This window comes from Ovis aries, chromosome 16 (genome assembly GCF_016772045.2).
Source record: "Ovis aries strain OAR_USU_Benz2616 breed Rambouillet chromosome 16, ARS-UI_Ramb_v3.0, whole genome shotgun sequence".
In the NCBI taxonomy this organism is placed as follows: Eukaryota; Metazoa; Chordata; class Mammalia; order Artiodactyla; family Bovidae; genus Ovis; species Ovis aries.
Window position 1 is genome coordinate 4,675,710 of NC_056069.1, and position 9,689 is coordinate 4,685,398.

A 9,689-nucleotide genomic window follows, 5' to 3' on the forward strand; every position below is an offset into this window, starting at 1 on the left:
AGAACATTCTAGCCAGAGAGAACAGCCGAGGGAATGCACCAGGGCAGGTCTTTCCTTGGTGTCCGCAGACTGAGCGAAGGGAGGGTGAGAGGAGATGAGCCCTTGAGGTGAGGGGAGGCCATATGGCAGGGCCCGTGGGCCACCGAGGCCTTGAGTTTTCCCACTGATTTAGACGGGGAGGCACACGAAGGGCACTGGAAATAAGCTGCCTGGAGCCCGTGTGGACGCAGAAAGAGCAGGGAAGTGACCGACAGTGCTGCTTCTGAGCAGAGTGCGGGTGGGGAGGGAGACTTGATCGGATTCCAAATAAATCTGAAGGTGGAGCCAACCGGACTCCCCGACGGTCAGATGTGGGGATGAGGGGAAGAGAAGAGTCACCTCTCTCTGAAGTTTTGATCGGAGCCCCTGGAAGGATGGAAGTGCCAACTCCTTTAAAATGAGGAAAGGGAGGCGCAGGGAGGCAGGTACTCTTCCTGAGCTCCCGGCCCGGGCTGGAATTCGAATCCTGGGCTCTGGCTTTGGAGACTCTGCGCTCCCTAACCCTCTGTGATGTTCAGCAAACATTGAACTTCATGATGAAAGAGTTTTCGAAAGAAAGAGATAGATAGTCAGTGCCTGGGTTGGAAATGTGATTGCTTCTAGGATTGGCCCTGGAGATGGGAATGGCAACCTACTCCAGTATTCTTGCCTGGAGAATTGCTTGGACGAGGAGCCAATAGTCTATAGGGTTGTAAAGAGTCAGACACAGCTGAGTGACCAACACTTCCTAGCACTGCAGCACCCAGATTTGGGCTTCCCAAATTGCTGAATTTCCCAGAAGGCGCATCACCCAGGCCTCGCTGCCCTTGTAGTTTCACTGGGATGGCATTGGCCGTGCCAGCCTGTGTAAGCCAGCCTGCTTCCTGCAATGCCCTAGGCACAGGGACAGCACCTGGGGGTGCCCGGCACACAGGCGGTTTCCTCACCTCCATCCCACTCAGGGTGCCGTCACCATGGAGACACCCCACCAGGTCTTTGCAATATTTGGGTAACACAGGTTGGAAGGGCTCCTCCTCGCTGTGGAGGCCAGGCCCGGGCGTGCTGGGGCGTGGGCCAGGGGTGGGGCCTGGGGGAGTCTGGGGCTCAGCCCGACACTCCAGCAGAGAGCAGACCTGCCCCTCCTGAGCGCCCACCAGGAGTCCAGCACCCCTTTATCTCAGCACGCCCTCCCTCTACCCCGCAAAGAAGGACCGCCAATCCTGATTTACAGATGGGGAAACTTGGGCTCAGCGAGCCCAGGTGGGACAACCAAGAAATGGCAGCTAGTCTGAGTCCCAAAGCCTGCGTCTTCCCAGTCACAGCCTCTCGCCGCGCCCAGCACGTGAGGCCCCGGCAAGTGATTTCCTCGCCCCAGCCTCAGTGTGAAAATGGGAGCGTAACCTTGCCTTCCACACCGGCTGCCACGAAGCCAGGGTGACCGCGTGTGGGGAGCCGGGATCTGCGTTCACCACGCTGTTAGGGGGCTCTGAGGCTCTCTCCTGTGTGGGCACTGCTGCTTCAGGGCACCAGCCTGTGTCTCCTCTCGGCTCTGAATCCTTCCATGGCTCTCCATCGTCTTCTGGAAAAGCCCAGCGGCTTTGGAGTGATCTGAACTGATAGGAGGCTATTCACAGATAGCCTTCACTATTTGCACTTTCTTTGCATATCCATACATTTTGGTGTAGAAACATCATCAGTGTGTTTGTTTCTAGAAGACCCCTCCCACTGGATGTGTTGTGTAAATACAAGGTATATTTCCCTTTTTTAAATCTGGAAAGCTCGGATTTCTGAAACCTCTAACCCCAGCAATTTGGGATAAGGGATTGTGAACCCCTGATACCCTAAGGCTCTTGCTATTTTTCCAGGCACTAGACTGAGCGCTCTGTCCATATTTGATCCTGACAGTAATCTAAGCAGCCACTTTATTATTAAGTTCATTTGATAGAAGAGGACACTGAGGCTCCAAACTACGCAGCAGCTGGCCAGGTTCACATATGACGGCCAACCTCTGAACGTCAGACCACCGCTCAGAGCCCCGCACGCAATCAACACATGCCGCCGTCCTCTCCTGCCCTCTGCGAGGTCGGCCAGCCTGGTTGGGGCAGGACACACCAGATGGAGGCCTGAGTCACGGGCACGGCCCCTCCACAGCCTCTCATCTGACCGGGGAAACAGGTCTGGCACCTCACATCAGTCAGGGCCACTAGGGAAGGGCTTCAGATGCTGGTTAGAGCCCTTGAACCTTATCCAGAAGGCCATTGGGAGATTGAGAGTGTCACAATCAGGTCAGTGCCCTGAAAGAGCGGTGCCCAAGCATGCGTGGGCACCAGAGGGCTTCTTAGATAACTGGGCCCCGCCCCCGAGCTTCTGATTCCCTAGGTCTGGGGTGGGGCCTGGGAATTCCCTAGGTCTGGGGTGGGGCCTGGGAATTTTCATTTCCAACCAGTGCCCAGGTGCTGCTGGTGGTTCGGGGTCCCCTGCTGAGAGCTGCTTCTTTAGAACAGCCCAGCTGTGTGGAGTGCCAAGTATCTGCTGGAAGAAGGGCTGCAACGCTGGTTGCTTGATCCTCGCAGCTCACAGATGACAAAGCCCTGAGACTCAGTGGGCAGAGATGGCCTGCACAGTCCACACAGCCATTCCACGCTGGGGCAGGAACTCCACCCTGGGGGCTTAGGGCTTCCGAGTGACCTCCCCTACACCTCGGCTCTGAGACGGGGCCACAGGTGGGGCTCTCAGAGGGCAGGACAGGGTGCTCGGTCCTCGGTGAGCGTCACAGTCACCCAGTCCATGAGTCAAGCCAACAGGTGTGGGCGTTGCTGTGTCCCTGGGCTCCGGACCCTCTCACCCACTCCCCCTGCGGACCCCCAGCTGCAATGAGTCTGCCCCAGCTCCTTGCCATGGCAGCAAGGCCGTGAGCAGATTCAGCCAGGCTGGGCTGTAGCTGCTGCAGAGCGCATCTCCTGATGAGACCCCTTCCCTGGAGAAACCCCTGACCTTGCCTTGAAGTCCCCAATGGCTGCTTCAAGAAAATCCAGGCATTTCCCTCATGGCCCTGTTCTCTGACAGGTTCTTGCCTTCAGCACCTCTTGGAGGGACTCCACCCTGCACCCTCAGGAAGGGATGGCCCTGGGGGACTAGTGGCTGTCCTCTCTCAGCTTCCAACAAGGCTCATAGTCCCGGGCCCCTTCCTGGCTGAGTGACCCTGAGCCCTGTTTGCAGACTGCCCACCTCAGAGACCGTAGGTGGGTGAGATGCCATATTATCAGGAAAACCACTATTTCCTGAGCACTCTGTGCCAGTCCTGTAGTCAGGCATCGGCTAGGCACCCTCTCATCAGCAGGATGGATGATCTGCTGATCTGCTTATCTCCCTAGACAGGCCTGGGGGCCCCTCACCACCGCCTACCATGGATGGCCATGCTTACACAGCCCTTGTGTACCTTATTTTTTAGGAGAGAAAATGAAGCAAATAAGGCAGATGGTTAAGGGTTAAACAGGAGTGAGGGGGTGCTTGACTGCAATATGGTTTTCTGAACTTTGCCGAATGCTTGAGCTATTTTCTGATACAATCACACTAGCTTGGAAGGCAGGAGGAGGTCTGAGAAACTGGGTCAGGAGCTGGCCAAGCTCCTCATCATCCAGCTGTGATGGTGAAGACAGGAGGCTGTGACTCACTGAGAAATGCTGGGGTGTTCTGGATGTTTCTGAAACTCTGAAGTCCCCTCTCCCCTTGCCCACCTTCTGGCAAGTGTGTGCATGGGGTGAGCCCCTCAAATAGCAGGGTGAACCAGGGTGCCTGAGGGGTCACCCATCGCATTCCATCCTCAGACCCCAGAGCGCAGGGGGAATGCCGGGATCTGAAGCCTTTCCTGGAGCCCTTGTAATCCCACAACACCCCCGCCTCCCATGGCCATGGTGTGAACCTTTGAGCCCCCGGCCCACAGAGGCAGCGAGTCCCCAAGCTCTGGGCCTGGCGGAAAGCACCTCGGCTGTAGAAGTGGGCTGACTCCAGCTTGTTGTGCTGTTGCTAAGATCTGTGCTGATCAGTCTGGACCTTGTGGGGTTTTTTCCTCTGGTTTCATGTTCTGACGGGAACTGTGCAAATCTGGAGCGAGTTCATAGCCGCCACAGCATTCCAGAGGGTGTGACGCCGCCCCGAGTTCCTCCTTGGCCCCAGACCCCGCGTCCACACCCTCCCCAGCTGCTGAGCGGAGGGACCGTCAGAAGAGCAGCTCAAACCAAGGCTGGAATATAATTTATACAATTCGATCCTCAATTGTCCTTTCCAGATGCTAACTTGCCTTCCAGTGAAAAGGAAGACATTTTAGGGTCAGTACTGAATTCTGCTTCTTGGTTCCCTTTTCAGGTATTTCAAACTCCATAAATTCTGTCCTAAAGTCTTCCCCCAGCCTCATATTCCACAGTGCCTTGCAAGCCAGACCAGCCGTCCCCCAAATATCCTTGCACCTGCGGTTCACCTCTCCCCTCCTTCCTGTGTCCTCCCAGCTGGATGGGATCAGATCAGACAAGCTCTAGTTCCTTCCTCCCTCCTGCCTGCCTATATCCCTTCTCCCTGCCCTCTTTCCCTCAGGAAACATGCATGCTCTCCCAGGGCTTTGTGTGTTCGAGACACAGTTGTAAAATTGATTTATACATTTTATAAATAAAATTACCCTGTAATATAACTTCAGGTAGAGATGATGAGCACTTTGAAGAAAAATGCAGGCAGGAAAGAGATGAAGAGGAGGTTGGGGTGTACGTGTGGGAGAGAGTTGGGGGCACTGAAGCTGGGGGTCGGGGCAGGCCCCAAGGAAGTGGTATTTGGGCAGAGACCTAGAGGGGAACACAGCAGCCTGAGAAAGACACACCTCAGGGGAGGGAAGGGCAGCCCACAGCCCACGAGGGAGACAGCAAGGAGGCCCTGTGGCTCCGCGGTGAGAGGCACGGGAGCAGAGGCGGAGAGTGCGCCTTGGGGTCTGCGGGTTGCTGAGCTGCAGGAGGATCTGGGGTTTTCTTCCACAGGCCGAGAAGCTCCAGGGAGCGGAACCCAGAAACGCGGCAGCATCGGGGCTAGGCTTTAAAAGGCTCTCTGGCTGCCCATGGGTCAACGGTGGAAGCAGACGTCAGGCAGAAGGAGGCCCCCGCTGCATCCGGGCAGGACACGGGTCAGGCCTGAGGGGCTAGCGCTGGTGGCCCTCGGGAGAGGTGGTTGGCTTTCTCAGGGGCAACACTGCCTGAACCGCGTTGGCCAGGCCAGATAGCAGCCACTTGCATGAGCTGTCTTAATGACAGGAGGTCTTGGTAAGGAACGCAGAACTAACAAGGTACCACCAACAGGAGGGAATCGGCAAAGCTCGGAAGGAGACACCCGTTCATGGGTCCCACCAACCTCCCAGAACCCACCTCACTGGGACCCATCTTGGCTTAACCATGCACGTGCCACCGGGAAGGACCCCGAGTCGGAGTGATCGGCCAGAGACAACTCAGAACTAAGCCCGTCACGTAGAACCCGAGACTGAGAGCCACGTGGCAGGGCATGCCTCCTGGGGCCTCTCACCCTTCTTCTCCCCACCAAGGGGGCCCTTCCCAGCGAAGTCTCTTGCTTTGTCAGCACGTGTGTCTCCTCGGACGACGCACACTCTCAGGCCCTGGAAGGGCTCCTCTCTCCTGGAACAGTTTCGGAATACCTGTCGGAGGGACAGGGTGTGAGAGGGGGGCCAAGTCAAAAACAGCTCTGGGGCTGCAGGCAGAGCCGGGGCTGCAGGCAGAACCACTGCTGCTGCTGCTGGGGGGGCGGGGGGAGGGATGGGATGGGGAAGATGCAGGCGGAGTGTGTTTGTGGGGGCAAAATCAGGAGGTTAGTTTGGGTTCCAGACAGCGTGGAGCCTCGGGAGCCATAGAAATAAACAAACCCGCTCTGCGTTGGTCCTGAGGGCAGCGGAGGAGCCACTAGTGGGTTCCAGGCAGAATTCCAGAACATTCTAGATGTTATCTCCTCTGGGGAGCTTCCTGGTGCAAGTGGCCTCTGTCTTGTTAAGTTAGTTCATTTTAGAATCTTGACTCAGTTTCTCTGATATTTTGTTTCACTCTAAAAGCTTTTACTGGGATTTCCTTGGCGGTCCAGTGCGGTCCAGTGGCTGAGACTCCACAGTCCCAATGCAGGGGGCCCAGGTTCCATCCCTGGTCAGGGAACTCTTAGTTACAATGCTGTACAATGTTACAACAATGCCTCAACTAAGGCTCGGTGCAGCCAAATAGGTAAATAAGTATTTTCAAAACTAAAACAAAAGCTTTTACCATGTGTTAGGCACTGTGCTGACCCTGACGCCAGTGCCGTGGCATGAATTAGGAGGTGCAGACCATTGACTGTGGCACTGTTTCTTAGAGGAAATAGGCACAGAGAGGGTGGTCGCTTGACCAAGATCACACAGCTGGGATTCAGACTCAGGCAGCCTGGCTCCAGAGTCTGGGTGTGAAACCACTGCCCTCCATTACCTGACTCTTCTGTCACCACTTCCCCACCCCACTCCCCCCCCCCCCCCACCCCACACACATGTCACTGTGCAGCTATGCACGTAGAGACCTCCAGGAGAACCTGAGTGGAGGATTATTGTCCAGTCTGGGTTTATCTGCAGGCTCCTCTCTCTGTGTTTAATTCACTAGATAAATATTTATATGTGAAGGCCGAGGCTGGGGGCTGCTGAGAAGCAGAGACGTGGAGCCTGTATTTCCTGCCTGCACAGGGATGGAGGGAGGAGGGGAGCGAGGTGGGGGCCCAGGCAGGAAAATTTGCCTTGCAGAGGGCTCAGCCCCTGGAGAGAAGAGAGCCCGGACACGGCCCCAGATGCCTGGGTTAGGGACAGGGGAGCATAGGCGTAGACAATGCCAGTTTTAGGGTAACCAGACAGCTTTCCCACCTGTCCCAGCCTCCGTTTCCACCTCGCTATAAAGGGAGCAGAGACACCCACCTCCTAGCACCATCACGAGGGTCCTATGAGGCCGTCACAGCCCCAAACCGCCAGTGGCTGTCCTTTCTTTTCTACCTCTGTGAAAACTGGCTACCGACACTCCACAAAGAGAACCAGAACTTGCACTTCCAAGCCTGGGTTCAATGTTCCATGTCTGTCGCGCACCGTTCTCTGAGAAGTTCCTTTCTCAGGGAGGCTAGACAGCGGCCAAATGTTGGGTGGTGGCTCTTGGCTTCCCAGTGCCCCCTGCCCGACACATGTCCCGCTGGGGCTGGTGCAGAGGACACAGGGCCACACGGATTCCCAGCTGTCTCTTGACACAGCAGATTCCAGGGCCTTATTTAGAACCTTTGCTGTTCGGGCAGGGGGGCGGGGGGAGCTGGCAAACTCCCCAACCACTCTCCTCTCACCTCTACTCCTACCCCAGGGTAAACAAGGGCTTGGGCTCTGGAGCCAGGCTGACTCCCCAGCTTTGAGCACAGCCTCACAACTCTAGTCCCAGGCCTTTCAGGAACCCTTACTGCCAATGTTGGCTGCTTCTGCCAGGGGCTCCTCAATTTAGTAGCCAGGATAGGGGGACTGGTGATCCAGAGAGGAAGAAAAGCAAGACCTTCTTTGGGAATAGAAGTGAAGATGCTTCATCTGTACCATCTACCAGTATCATTAAAATTAAGTACCATGCATCTTAATAAGCATATATGTGACATTGCATATTGCCTAGAAGAAAGACTAGAAGGAAAGACAATAGGGGGAGACAATTTCTGTCTTTGGATGGTAAGAGATTAGGAGCTATTCTTTTAATTAATTTTTATTGGAGTATAGTGGCTTTACAAATTTGTGCTAGTTTCTGCTATACAGCAAAGTGAATCAGCTATACATATACAAGATCCCCTCCTTTTTCAGCCATTTTTATTTATGTATTTATTTTTTCTATGTTTTCTAAAATTTTTCCATTGAAAATATATCATCATTAAAATCACAAGGAGAAAGCACCTTTTTAAAAAGATCAAATTGTTAAAAAGATGAAACCCAAAGATATAGTAAAAAGCTATAGAATATATTTTAGAAGAGATGCAACAATATAACATTTAAAGCAAAGATAATATATATAATTAACTTATAAACCAGATGAGAACAGATTAAGATATATGACTAAAATAATATATGATATATGTGGTAGCAATAATATATTCTAAATGAGAAAATTATATGTGAGATAGAATAAAATACTATATCTCCTGTATATCTCCCAGTATAGTACATACTCAGGGCTCCCTATGGTTTACTTGTCTTTATCTCTTGCTGGACTCTGAGGCATTCAAGATTCAAGGTACAGTTTTACTTATCTTTCTGTTCCTCTGAGGGCTTGGTACATAGTAGGTACTCAATAAATGTTCACAAATGAACAAATCAATATCTCCTTAAAAAAAAAAAAAAGATACACATGGAAGCTCTAAGTGTACCAGGAACAAGTCAATAAAACACAGAAGGTTGTATGTTTTCAGACACGATCCCCAGCGGCAGCTCCAATACTTGTGTCCCCATCTAAGTCCCCTTGTCCCATTGGGCTGCTTGTGGGCCCTGTGTCTTGCCCATCAGTCTTGCAGATCCATAGACAAGGACTGTCTTTGCACAGCTCTGAAGCCGAGGCGCCCACGCAGCTTAGGCCTCTCTCAGGAGTCCAGCAGAAACAGATCAACAGTCAGAAGAAGGCAACAGACAAGAGGACGTTGGCTCTGTAAACGAGTTAAGGTAGGTCCTTGATTTCAGACAAAAAGGTATAAGGGCACCAAGGATGGATCCTTAAGGGCGGACCCAGCTCCCCCTCAAGATGCAGCTTCTTTCCCCACTGCTGCTTCTGCCCTGGGGACAAGAGGAACCCCAACCCAAGAACTTAGGGGAAGCACTGTTGGCTCAAAAAGGAAACATCAAGAATAAGAGGGGCCGGAAAGTGTCCTGTCTCCCTTCCTATGTCACGGAGTGGGTGACTTGTCTGTTTTCCCATCTCGACTGAGTTCCTCACACAGAGGGGTAAGGACTTCTCCAGCGTTGTGCAAGAGACTCTCAACAGTTGATTAAACTCAGATGATGCTGAATGAACTGCTCTGCCCCACTGTATTCACTGAAAGACCAAATGAATGAATGAATGGATAGAGACCATTTCTGCTGCATCTCCACCCCTGGGCCCCTTCCCTGAGGATATCAGAATGAGGAAGTCTTTGAACATGCATTTGAAAGTGTTCACTAGCTTCCAGTGTGTGCCTGGCACAGTTGTATCCCCCACACTCATGAAGCTCACTTGCTCTGTCCCAGCTACAAGTGAGATTTTTTAAATCCACTCTCCCTACACACATGCTGACTTGGGGGATATTTTTTCCTTTTAGAAGAAAGTAGATTCCACTCCTAGATAGATACCCAAGGGAAATGAAAACATATGTCTACGTAAAACTTGTTAAATGTGCACAGCAGCATCATCCATTATACTCCCCAAATGGAAACAACCCAGATGTCCATAAACCAATGAGCGAATAAAGTAAACGTGGCTTATCCATACCATGGAACATTATTATTTGGCCATAAAAAGCAATGAAGTACTAATACATCCTATAACATGGATGAGCCTGGGAAACCTTGTGCTACGTGAAAGAAGCCAGTCACAGAAGATCCCATATAATCCCATTTATAGTAGGAGTCCAGAGAGATG

At 52.8% G+C, this 9,689-nt stretch overlaps 1 long non-coding RNA gene across 1 annotated transcript; it reads right to left on the reverse strand.

Moving 5' to 3' along the window:
• Window positions 1–1,909: 1,909 nt before the first annotated feature.
• Window positions 1,910–7,301, reverse strand: LOC105602453 (uncharacterized). Its single transcript, XR_001021085.5, has 3 exons — window positions 6,986–7,301; window positions 5,930–6,197; window positions 1,910–5,704 (listed from the first exon to the last, which is right to left on the reverse strand). It is a non-coding gene; the product is annotated as an uncharacterized LOC105602453 (long non-coding RNA).
• Window positions 7,302–9,689: the final 2,388 nt, after the last annotated feature.